The sequence below is a fragment of the Manacus vitellinus genome, unplaced genomic scaffold, assembly GCF_001715985.3.
Source record: "Manacus vitellinus isolate BGI_N305 unplaced genomic scaffold, ASM171598v3 scaffold_8_pilon, whole genome shotgun sequence".
In the NCBI taxonomy this organism is placed as follows: Eukaryota; Metazoa; Chordata; class Aves; order Passeriformes; family Pipridae; genus Manacus; species Manacus vitellinus.
In genome coordinates this window covers 9853775-9866605 of record NW_021940864.1, presented here as the reverse complement: position 1 = coordinate 9866605, position 12831 = coordinate 9853775, and the positions used below count along the sequence as shown (strand labels likewise).

General features: G+C 38.5%; 1 protein-coding gene across 1 annotated transcript in view; it reads left to right on the top strand.

Moving 5' to 3' along the window:
* Nucleotides 1-6: 6 nt before the first annotated feature.
* The window catches only part of PPP2R5A (protein phosphatase 2 regulatory subunit B'alpha), a 47548-nt gene continuing 34723 nt past the window's right edge, over nucleotides 7-12831 (top strand). The window contains exon 1 of the mRNA XM_018085068.3: nucleotides 7-31. The gene's annotated coding sequence lies outside the window, so the exon portion shown is untranslated. The remainder of the gene's footprint in view (nucleotides 32-12831) is intronic.

The window sequence follows — 12831 nt, the reverse complement described above, 5'->3', positions numbered from 1 at the left end:
TGGAGCTCTCCGCCGCTGCCCCAGCTCAAAGGTACGAGCCCGCCCTCCTTCCCTGCCCTCCGGCTGCAGGTGCCGCTGCCGGCACCGCCTGCCCTGGCTTGGCCCCTTCCCCGCGCCCTCTGCCCTTTAGCCGTGTCCTCCCCTGCCCCCGATGCTTTCCAGGTAGGGACCCCGCGGCAGGAATTCTGCTTCCTCTGCTCACATAAACCAGCGTCGCACAGGTTGGCTGTCGCTCGCTGTCCCGGGCGCTGCGGCCACTAAGTCGGCGCCCCCCTTTTCTGGCTAGTTGGTGTGCTTTTTGAGGTCTTACCGAAGAAAATATAGACGGTAAGTTGAGTTCAGGAAGGCATGGAATTGAGCGCTAAAACCTGGGAGCGATCGGTGGCTCCTCCCACGGGGGATTTTGCCAAGAGGAACTCTGTGCCCGTGCCATGGTATCCCGAGTTGCCGGAGAGAGTTTGCGTTTGGCTGCTCGGTTCTTTCGCACCGCTTTTGGGACAGTGTTTGAATGGCGTTTTGGTGGTCTTCAGGAGTTGCCTCGGAGACCTTCTCCTGCACAGTGATGTATGAAAACACTCACAAGTGAATGAAAACTCTGAATGCTGAACTTAAGATAGACAGCGAAGGTTTTATCCTCTGTAGTGCAGCTAAACTCCAAGAAGGCTCAGTTCATTAGGTTACAATAGTGAAACGAAGTTCATTGCAACCTTCTACAGCTTTAAACATCAGAATAGGTTTCTGTATGTTTTAAAAATTAGAAAAAGTACTTTTTAGGCAGAGAATACAAACTTGTTACTAAAGCATTTGTCAGGGACCTGAAAAATAAGGGAGAGCGATTACCTTAATGTGACCCAGCATGTTAATTTTGCTCCCACCAGTTTTAAAGTCTTAAGGCTTTTGAAGCTGCATCATATGATGGTGGGGAAAAAATATCTCTTATTTGCAGCAAATATCCAAAATCTGAATGAGATATGCCAAACTTTAAAAATATTCCTAGGTATTAAGTAATTTTTCTTTTTCAGTGTGCATTTTGTGGCTTTTACAGTTATGTCTGTAGTATTTCAACACAGTCCATTTTCCCTAGTGTTTGAGTGGCAGATATAAGTGAATCATAAATATGGGTCTTAGCAGAAGTGTTAATAAATACAGATAAGCTTGGGCAGGGGAGTAACAAGGACAGGGTTGGTTGTTTGGGTTTTTCACACATTTGTTGCAGCAGCTTTAAGTCTTAGTTTTAACAACAGCAAGGGATGTTCTTGCCTCTTGTTTTGGGCTTTCATTTCTGTATGAAGTTGTGTCTTGTCTTGGTGCACTAGTTTGATTTGAGGGATTTATAACCAATGTAATTTGTTTGAAATCAAGATTTGGTTTCTGCTGTTCACATACTGTTTAGACAGTGTATTTTCCTCGGAGATCACTTTTAGAAAACCACACTTGAGACCTTGTGAAGGCACTTGATAAGTATTACACATAGGTGGCAGACTTCAGAAAGTTTGAGTCCTGACCCAGCAAACAGTTAAACATATATGCTTTATTCAGGGAGTAATTCCAGCTTAAATCAGCCAAATGTCCAAGTTTACGTTCTTTGCTGAGCTGGGATTTTAATATTAAATTTTTACCTCTGTGTTATTAAGTCTTGTAGTTTTGTGAGTGTGGTTTTACAGCTTTTTACTTATAACACAGAGAAATTTTGTATGGCATCAGCAGCTCAGATGTTTGGAAATTTGAGGCCGTAAACCAGCAGAGGAATTTCTTCAGTTATGCAGGATTTTATAGTAGTTTGAATTTCCTTATTGCCTTAAGTTCTTAAAGGAAAATCCCATCTGTGATTCAAATGTAAAGGCTTACCCTACAGACCTGCTTCAGAACAAAAGTTGTGGGCAAAATATGCTCTTATGAGCTGTAGTGTCCCAGCTAGGCAGTTTGCAGAAAGTCCTCCATTTTGCAGCACTCCTCTGCATGTTTTTCTCCCTTGGGTATGTGATGTTAGATTTGTCCTGAACATAGCTGTGGACATAGGATAATTTCTTTCCACCTGCTTGATGTTCCCTCTCTCCCTTTCTCTCTTAAACCTCTCTGGACCCTGACACCAAAAAAGGTTCTAGAAAGAGTTTGCTCTCTCTGTAAATGTGTCATTTTGTGTAACTTTTTGTTCTAATTACGTACATCTTGGGAAGATGCAGCTTTACTTTATTCTCTAAAGTTAATATGGGAAACAGTATTAGCTATGATGCTGCCAGTGTAGTATCATCTACAGAATCGCCAGCCAGAGTACCTAGGGAGGGGCTGAAAAAGGAAAGCACAGTCATTATACTGATGCCTACGGGTGCTCAGCATACACTTAAGTATTTAGAATAAGACATTTTGCTTTTACAGATCTCTTCAAATAAATGGCTAAATCCGAGGTGTTTCAAACCTCTGTTGGGAGAAAAATAGTGGTTTTTAGATGAAAAAGCAGCTTGGTATTATGCTACTGTAAATATTTCATCTTGTTTATAGTACTGACTTGTTTAATCAAAAATATTCTAAAATAAGTATAAACAGTATTCTAAATTCCCCATTAGATTTGTCAGACTGGCCTAAAACACTTGCATCTATTGTACTGGGGGGAGAGATGGTCCACTCAGGAAGTACCTTCTTGGGTGTAGAGAGTGTTGTGGGATTTTTCCTTTTCTCTAGGGACTGTTTTGTTTGCCACCGAAATGGTCAGATCAGGTTGTGTAACACACTTTCAGAGTTGTGTTGTTTCAAAGGCTTTAGACAGATAATCTTAAAAGTACCTATTTCTGGAGTTAATTGTGCTGCTGCTGTGCATTACCAAAATTCTGTCATTTGGCTGTGTATTCCTTCTGGCAGTGATACAGTAGATTTGTTACTAGTGGGTAACAGTCCCACTTAGTACCCAAATAGTAGGTACTCTTCCCTGGGAGGTGTTGTTGGGGGAGTGAGATTGAGAGGAGGAGAAGTAACGTTGTGTGTTGTCATCAACCTTCAGCTTATTTTTGTGCGTGATGATATCTTTTCTTTTTAGATAGAAACTCAGCAAACTCAGGATATTCAAAATAAATGAGTAATGTGTTCTTCAGTTAATTTAGCAGGTTTTCTCAAGTGTTTGTTATTCGGGAGAACAATATTTTACTGTATTATTTAAAAACTGAAAAAGAAATACTGGAGACAGTGACTGTATTTAAAAGAAAAAAAAGGTTGTTAAATCTGTTAGAAGTAGAAGTTGGTTTTTTCTCCATCTCCCTTTTCATTTTGTTACCTTAAAGTTTACATAATATAAATATTTTTAAGAATCTGCAGCCAAAATAATATGCTGGTTAACAGTAGGATTTTATCACTTCATGGACAGTTCTGAGAGTACTGAGTTTAAAGAAGTCTGGCAAAGGAAGTGTTATTTTAAATGTCTTAAGAAGTGGTGATTGTCTCAATAGAAGGTTGTTTTAACAGGCTGTGATAGAATATGCAGTTACCTTTGTTTTTGAAAAAGAGACATAACTTGACCTTGGAACCTGATCTGACCCTTTACAGTAGATGTAGTGCTTGTCATTTTTGGTTGAAGAAGCATGTAAAAATACAGGTGGAAAGTGGTTTATTTAATATAGTTAATATGGTCTGTCAGACTGTAAAGCAAATAGATCTTTTCCTTTTGTTTTTTCCCCCGTGTACCAAACATGTCAACTGCAGCTGGGAAGAATAAATATTTTCTGATGCCTTTCTGTGATTTTTCTCAATAGTGAATATCCATTTGGGAAGATGCATATCACCGCAGGCATTTGTCCTATATCATGCTCAGAGAATAAATACGTGAAAATAAATTCTTAGTATTCACTTCTAAATTAAGTTGTCTCCCCACAGAGGGAACTCTGGCCCTTACAGCAGAAGAACTGGAAAGTAGTACAGAAATCTTTTAGCCTTAGGCTAACAAGAGTTGTGATGATCTCTGTGGGGCTGAGAATTGTGGAGGTGAAGTATACTGGAATAAGGCATTTTTAAGAAGACCTTCCAGTGTGTAGTTTCAGCATTCAAATACAGGCTGTAAAATAGGCGTTAACTGTAGTATTTTTCTTTACTTAAACCCTTGAGAGAGAGAGCTCAGGTTTGACTGAAAACCAGTTGCCATGTCACTATACTTTTGTGGAAATGTTATAGGAAGGCCTAATAAGCATATGGGTAAAACTTTTATGTTCATTAATCTGTCAGGATCACTTCAAAACCTTAAACTTTGAGTTCTGAGTCCCATAGCCTGTGCTTCAGTGACAAAAGTAAGTGAAATTAAAAACAGCTGAGAGAATTTTCTTCTTCTATTAAGTTGCCTTTGCTCCCTAAAGGAAAATGTATTTTAAAATTTTAGAATAGTTTACTTTTACTCCAGCCTTATAAATATTTGTAAGTGAAATGAGTTTTCTGTCTCAGACTTGCACTTTTTTTTTTATCCCTTATGAGTCATTGTTATTTCCTCTTCTGTAGTCCCCATCCTCTACCTTTTGTATTCAACATCCCTTGCAACTGCAATCAACTTGGGTGAGTTTTTCCTTGAGAGTGAATCTGTATTTCAAATGAAGAATGAGGATGTTCTATGAGGAATTTAGGTTTAACTCTTATGTATAATCTCAGCACAGTGTACTATAAAATAGTCAAAACTTCCTTTTTAGTGAAGGTACAATCTTGAGAAATAAAGAACCTATAATAGATAAAAAAGCTTTAGTAGTTCCATGAAAAACGAGCTGTTTGAATTTTTTTCTATATTAAGGAACTGTTCCTAGTTTATGGAGTGGAACATTTTAGTCTTTAATTCTTAACAAATTGACCTTTTTTTATCCATAGACTTGAATTTTTGGTCTTGGAATATACTTCCATCAAGAGCAACTCCTAAATATAGAGCCTATTGACAGTCTTCACATGAACTTTTCTATTTAAATCTTTCACATCTTCTGTGTGCCAGCTTAGTATCAGATTTCTTTTTCCATAATCATTGCTTTCTAGTTTAGTCAGATAGTAGTTTTGCAGGTGCTGAGTTTAGTGTTAGCTGCTGCAGGAAATACAAATGGAATTAGTTATTGGTCCAGGCTGTCTGATCAAAAGATGATTATTTCAATCTGCAGATTTTTTTTTTTTTATTATCTATCTATCTTAAAATCATTCAGTGCTTTTGAAAAGGTGTCACATCAACAGTTCTGGACAGGTTAATATTCTGTTTAAGCACTGAGGGGATATGTATTGTGTTCTGATGAAAAAAGACACTTCCATTGAGAAGGCCATAAAAATTCAGCTTCTATACCATTGTCATCCTGACTCTGGCTTTAATCTAACAGGCTAAAATTACTGTTCCATAGCAGCACGTAGATTTTGAAGGTTGGAACTGCAGATAAATTAGACTAATAGGTAGTAAATAACATCTGTTTTATAAGACTCCCTTGGCAAAATTCTCTGCTCGAAACTGGACAGTGACAGCTTCTTTTTTAGTGCCTGAAACATTGATTTTATCAGACAATCACTGAACTAGTTTCTGTCATGAACAGTGAAGTATCTCTACAAGATGCCTATTTCATAGTATACGTCTGACTTAAAAGCAGAACTCATCATAGTTAAGGTTGCCTAGTTTTCCTTCACAAGACCTTATTCTCAGCTGCTTACAACATTGCTGAACTGTTTGTACTGAAGTTTTCCATGCCAAGTATGGACAGTTTTATTTGGAACTGTTCCTCAGGCTAATTTTCTTAGTTTCAGCAAAAAACAGTTCAAACTGCTTCTAAGACTAGAGGAAAAATAAATTGTATATTGTTGGTACTAAAAAGAAAAAAAAATCTGATTTGGTCTAGATTCTTCTTTGGTCCAGTTCTAGCTGTTGCAGCTCAGCACCAAGACTGATGAGTCAGTATTTACTATGCTGTTACGTATAGATCCTTCAGGATGTGCTGTGCTGCTCCCATCTGCCTTGCTCTGTGAGGCTGCTGTGTGTGGTTTTCTTTGGGTTTCTTGTCTGCAGCACTGCTAGGCACAGCAACTCTGCCCATGGAAAACTTGTAATTTTCTGCAAGCAAGAGCCCAGAAGTACATTATAGGTGAGGGGATAGTATGGAACTGGGAGGCTGATTAGAGAAGCTTGAGCAGGAGAAAAGGGCAGAAGCCATCTCCTTTCCAGTGGCTGCAGTGAGCTCAGTGTTGGGAGTCTCAACAATCCTGTCAGCTGTGAAAATTACTGGAAATGTTTCTTGTCATATTCCCTTCTAATTTCGTCATAGCTTTTCATCGCAACCTTGGATTTTTTGAACTTCACTTCCTGAAACTTCACAGGCTTAGGGGTTTTGTTCTGTACATCAGGAATCGATTGCAGATGAGTTGGTTCATCAAATGAACCTTTTCTTGAGGTTTAAAATTGAGGAGAGCGTAACTTCAGTGGCTGTGATTAGAGCGTGAAATTCACTTTCGGTCATTGTGTTTAGTAGTACTGCTTCTGGCTGCTGTACTTTTGGGGGTGAGGTTGGCAAGTGAAGCTGGGAAAGATTCATGAAATGTGCATGCAGGATACTAGGGCTCAGTGTTTAAGGGTAAGAAGGCTATGGGAAGAAACAGCAGCCTGATCAGAATTTAGCAGACCTGTAGCCTGCTAAAATAGTAGCTTGTGTTGCTGCAATGGATATGGTGAAAAAAGGCTATAGATTAAAAAATAAAAATCGTGCTGTTATGTTGCCTGGGTGCCACTGGGAAAAGGTTTCCATCTCATTCTCATTCATCTCTTTGCCATTGCTTTTCCTGACCTTACCAGGCAAAGCTTTGGTGACATTGGTGGGTTTTGTCACCTTTGATATAACAGGGTTCAGAAGAAAAATACAGATCTTGCTGTGGAGTTGGGAGGTCAAAGTGCGAGTAACAACGAAAAAGTTTACTTGCGCATGTATATTCAAGAACAGTGCTGCAAAAGGAAGATGTTGTAATTCTAGTAAGTGATTTTTAAACACTGAGAATTTAAAAGACATTTAAGTTACTCCCTACCATAACAGAAAAACTTTCCATACGTTATGAGTTTCAAATTACTGATTAAAAGTTTATATCTGAGACGATCGCACACTTGGAGACTTGACAAGCTGTGGTAGCAGGCATGAAAGCAGCATGGTAGGTTTTCTCAGAACTGAAAGAGCAGGTGGGGTGAGCGAGTTTAGAGAAGGACAGTATAGATTGGGCCATGAAGGCTGATCTGAAGAAGAGCAGGAATAAAAAGTTACAGCAATGTCTGAGTATGAAGAGGTAAAGAGCTTTATTTTTACTGTAGTTGTATTTGAGAAGTAGCAGAGTGCATCACTGCGTAAATAAATGAACTTTTAGAAGTGATTTAATGGGTTACTTTATTTCTGGAGATGGTTGGTCCTTTTAAAAATAACACGATTTTAATTATATTACTTTCTTCCCAAGTAAAATTTTATAGGAAAGTGTAGGTAAATGGGTTTAAAAAGAAAAGTTCTAATTTAGTGTAATAGTGTAAAACTTTTCAAAAGTGTATCCTGTTTTCTATTAAAAATTCTATGCTTACTTAAAATATGGCCTACATAAAAGACTGAAGTCTTGCTAACAGCATGTTTTGGTTCCACATGTATGTAACAGCAACAAATGAGAACTTAACTTTGATTTTGAATTATGTATGTGAAGTAAACTTGTGTATTTCAGCACCACTGGATTCTGTAGAAAAGCAGTAATTTTATTTTGAGAAGACAAATTAAGGTGCAAATGTCAGAACCCTCTTGAGAGGCATAAGCTTGGTCCCACTATAAAGTCAGGAAGGACACAATTTGGTAATTCATCTCTGTGTATATTCCCTTAAGAGAAAGAAGCAGGATCAAAATAAACCCAGTACATGAAAATGTTGTAAATTTAGTTTAAAAATAGCGGAGAGATTTTGCCAAAAGGGAATATGCGTAAGTGTAGGATCCCTCATTACTAAATACTTGATGTTTACTATTTTTGATAGAACATAGCTGCTAGAGCATGGTTAAAATTGATGAAAAAGTAGCTCAACCTTTTACTTATGAGGCTAAGTGTTTAATTAAAGTGAAGTAGGCAAAGAGATCCTGCAAGTGCTTCAATATTTGTCTGCTCAGGATGATCTGTTCTCAGTCAGGTTGGTGGGAGTTTGGTCACTAACGGCAGCAAACCCAGAATTTCACCTGTGTTTCCTGTCTAATTTAATCATAATAACGCTACAATAGGAAGAACTATAAAGTATCTCATATTACTTATCTGAGAAGACTGAAAAGTAAGAAACATTTGTTCAGCCAATTCGTAAACTATCTATTTATCCAAGGAATTATATCCAATACTTGTAACTTCCACAGGGATTTACGAAGGAATTCAAGGGGAGAAGCGGTTTTTCCTTCCCTTTTGAAAAGCTAGATTGAATGTTTCCTCTTGCACACATTTCCTATTAAATTACTCCCCTGTACATCTCCTTCACATTTAAAATAGCTAAGTGCTAAATTAAAGGCAAAATGGGTTTCTGTACTTCTGCAAAATGTTTAACAGCTACCCCTTGGTTTCAAATAAAAGCTGTTTTTATATTGCACTGAGCACAAATATTGCCATGTGAAAATTACATGGGTGTTCCTTCAGTTTCTGGGAAAACATAAACAAACTTGATTTGTAATGTTGACTTGCATGTTCTAGTGTGATGTCAAACTGGAGCAACTTCATCTTACTTAAAATTAATTTTATACTTGCATAAGGTGAGGAAATGATTGGGGAAGAATGCAATTTAATAAATTTTTAATCTTAATAATATCACACACTAGATCCACTTATGACCTACTTCATTATTAACACTTAATTATTATAAACTGCTGTAATTTCAGTCACATGTGAGTTTTGCTGTTGACTTAATATAAAGGGAACTTATTAAATTCTGTTTACTTAAGTTCTGTTTAATATCCAGTTTTGTTTAATATCTTTATCGATGATTTAGATGAGGGGATTGAGTCCACCATCAGCAAATTTGCAGATGACACCAAGTTGGGGGGGAGCGTTGATCAGCTGGAAGGCAGGAGGGCTCTGCAGAGGGACCTGGACAGGCTGGAGAGTTGGGCTGATTCCAACAGGATGAGGTTCAACAAGGCCAAGTGCCGGGTCCTGCACTTTGGCCACAACAACCCCCTGCAGTGCTACAGGCTGGACACAGAGTGGCTGGAGAGCAGCCAGGCAGAAAGGGACCTGGGAGTTTGGATTGACAGGAAGCTGAACATGAGCCAGCAGTGTGCCCAGGTGGCCAAGAAGGCCAAGGGCATCCTGGCCTGGATCAGGAACAGTGTGGCCAGCAGGACCAGGGAAGTGATTCTTCCCCTGTACTCAGCACTGGTGAGGCCACACCTTGAGAACTGTGTCCAGTTCTGGGCCCCTCAGTTCAGGAAGGATATTGAGGTGCTGGAGCAGGTCCAGAGAAGAGCAACAAGGCTGGTGAAGGGACTTGAGCACAAGTCCTATGAGGAGAGGCTGAGGGAGCTGGGGCTGTTCAGCCTGGAGAAGAGGAGGCTCAGGGGAGACCTCATCACTCTCTAAAACAACCTGAAAAAGGAGGTTGTAACCAGGTGGGGGTTGGTCTCTTCTCCCAGGCAGCTATCAGTAGGACACGAGGGCACCGTCTTAAGCTGTGCCAGGAGAGGTTTAGGTTGGATATTAGGAAGAAATTCTTTACAGAGAGGGTAATCAGGCATTGGAATGGGCTGCCCAGGAAAGTGGTGGATTCTTTTTCCCTGAGGGTTTTTAAGATGAGACTGGATGTGGCACTTAGTGCCATGATCTAGTAACCACAGCGGGGTTGGATCAAGGGTTAGACTTGATGATCTCAGAGATCCCTTCCAACGTGGCTGATTCTATGATTCTATGAGAATTGTAAATACAATTTCTGTGCTTTCAAACTTAGAAAGTGCAAATAGATTTGGTTTCATAGCAGAGAGCTCAGGTTCCTATGAATCAAAAATGTTTTTAGTGCAGCCCTGTATAATGGGTATTATACTGAGCCTGTGTGGCACACAGCTTTTGTCACCTGCTTTTCATCTCTCTTTATTCCCTGGTAATGTAGGTGCAGAGCACTACAGCTAATGTGAGGTAAAATAGGGAGCAGAGCTGCTCAGGTTATTCTTTAATTCTTAGCAGGTTAGTTGTGAAATGCTTCCTTGAGTCCTCCTTGTCACAACCTGAAGGGTGATATCTTCAAAATTACGTGCAACAATCCAAAATTTTGTTGAACTCTTACACTTTAGATAGTATTCCTTAAGGGTAAGTGCTTCCACTTGGGGAAAAGTATAATTAACAGTTTGTGTCAGGAACAGGGAGCATCATACCGATGTCCTTTCTGATCTTTTTGATTCGACAGTCTCAGAAGCTTGATCTGTTTTCTCTTTCCATTTTTGTAGGGTCTCTTGGGTCTTGATAGTGGTGAATTTTCCTGACAGGAGTGAGGTAGCAGGAACAAGTTACTGTGTGCCAGCCTCTCTGGGTACCTTCACCTTGTGGCTAATACAATGTATGTAACCTGAGTTAGACTTTAAAGAGAGACCTGTTTACATACTCAGGGCTTTGAGCGGTCTTATGCCTTCTTGTTAGGAGGATTTCTTGAAAGTATCTCTGCTTTACCATAACAAAAACCTTTGTTGCATTTTAGTATAACAAAAGCTATTTAGGAGTTGTCTTTTCTGTTTTGGGAAAACAGTTTTAATTCTTTGTGTCAACTTCTGTAATTTTAAGTTAAAGTTTGCCATCCATCCAATATTTACATCTTCTGAGAAACAATTTCCCATTCAAGACATAAATTACTCTCCCCTTTTCCCAGTTTGACTTGGCTGTGCATCTTAATTCCGTGCTAGGATTTATTGACCTTAAATTTAGCAGTATCTTCCTTAAAGAGTCAGGGTTCCTAATTTAAATTAATTTTAAGATCACTGTTACTTATTAATCATGATCTATTCCACCTTTGTCAGGCCAGTGAAATGATTATTTGGGCTAATGTCTTGCATGCAGGAGAGAATGGCGAGCTCTTAGAGGCTCTGGATATATTCAAAATAGGCCTGCTGTGGCATATCATCAGTCACTGAAACTGCTTGATGGGTTTTAAATGAAGACAGCAAATACAGTTGCAGTGTATGCCAAAAACATAAGTGAATGCATTGGGGAACATAATAGTTGACTTACTGATGAGAGAAAGCTTGTTTCATATACCAGAGGAGTAGGGGGTAATTGTTTTGGTAGTCAGGTAATTGTTTTTTGAAAACATGCTTCAGCTGTGTAAGAAGTGAAACTTATTTGCCTGTTCTGGTAAATAAAGTATCACTCTGAACAAAACTTCATATGGTTGACCACATGCAAATTGCCCAACTTCTCTACTTTCAAAATCAACATTGATTCAACTGTGTCAAGTCATTGGACAAAATTTTTTTTCTGTTTTTCTTTATAATTGTTGTTGCATGGAGCTGAATTTCAGTTAGATTTTGAACTGCTGGTATGCTCTTGAGGAAACATTCCTATTGTTCAAGTTGTATGCTTTGTTAAGGGTGATTTTAGGGTGTTTTTTGTCCCTGTTTCAATGGTGGGTATGCTTGGTGAGTCTTTTTTTGTTTGTTTAAAGAATCAGTGGTGTTTTAATTCTCCTGTTTGAGGAGTTATGGTAGAAATGAAGTGAATTGTGGCAGGCCTGGTTTCTAGAGTCTTGCTATCTAACATTTTAAGGACCAAGAGGATAATTTCTATTACTTTTTGCATCTGACTGTGTGTTGTCTTCTGTAATTAGACAGTAGAAAATAGGGCTATTAATATGAAAGCATTTCAGCAGGGTACTTTTTTACTGTCTAAAGTGTCTTGGCTGACTCAAAACTTAATTAAAATCAAGGGATTTAACATGGTAGTAGCTAGAGACTCTTAACTATATGAGGTTGTTTGTACTGTCTTCCAAACTTTCTTATAATCTAGATAAGACACTTGCAGTTTATTATCATTGCAAGAAGTCATGTCACAGAATTTGTGACAGATGTTGTTAGATCAGCATGGGCTTTTCAGATTTTCTGGACTGATTTGTTGAGGTCAACTGCTGGCCATGTGGAGCAGCAGATGAGACTCTCTGAACAAACAATATCTGATATTGGATGCGAGATGGCTTTCCAGGAGTACTTTTATTAAGTGACTTCAAAATTATCCATAGCCTAGACTTGTAACTAACTCTGTAAACCACAATGCAGTGTGTGAATAAAATTAACTGTTGATTGTTATTCTCATCTAATATGTGAATTCTTTTTTTTCCTTCACTGGCATGTATCACAAAACTGATCTTAAATCCAGAATATTCTAATAAGCAAAATTTATGATTTTTTTTCAGCTATTTCAAAAGAAAAGAGATATTTACTTGGATGATGGTATGATTTTTAGGTGGGTGTTTTTGCCACTTTGAATTTGACTTTGCATAATTGATGGGAGAAGGGTGTATGTTAACTTGGGTGAAATGTGTGCTGTAGGGATAGTTAAGCAAGTAGGGTACCACTGTGTTTTGAAGTATTGTTTACGTGGATGTTTCAGTGCAAGTCTTGCCTGATGACCATCTGCAGAATAGTCTACCTAAACATGGAAGTACAGGAGAAGCTCAGCTTGTTATCTTGATTGCATCTTTGCAGACTTTCTGATTTCTGAAATGAAGAGATTAAATGTATGAGCCCACAGGTCCTAGACAGGATTGACCAACGTACTTTCTGTACCTTTAATTCTGTGCCAAGTATTTTTTTTTTAAATCTCCTATAGGTAGTATAAATTTCCTTTCAAAAGTGATTGAAAATACCATTTTACTTCATTGTCTTCCAA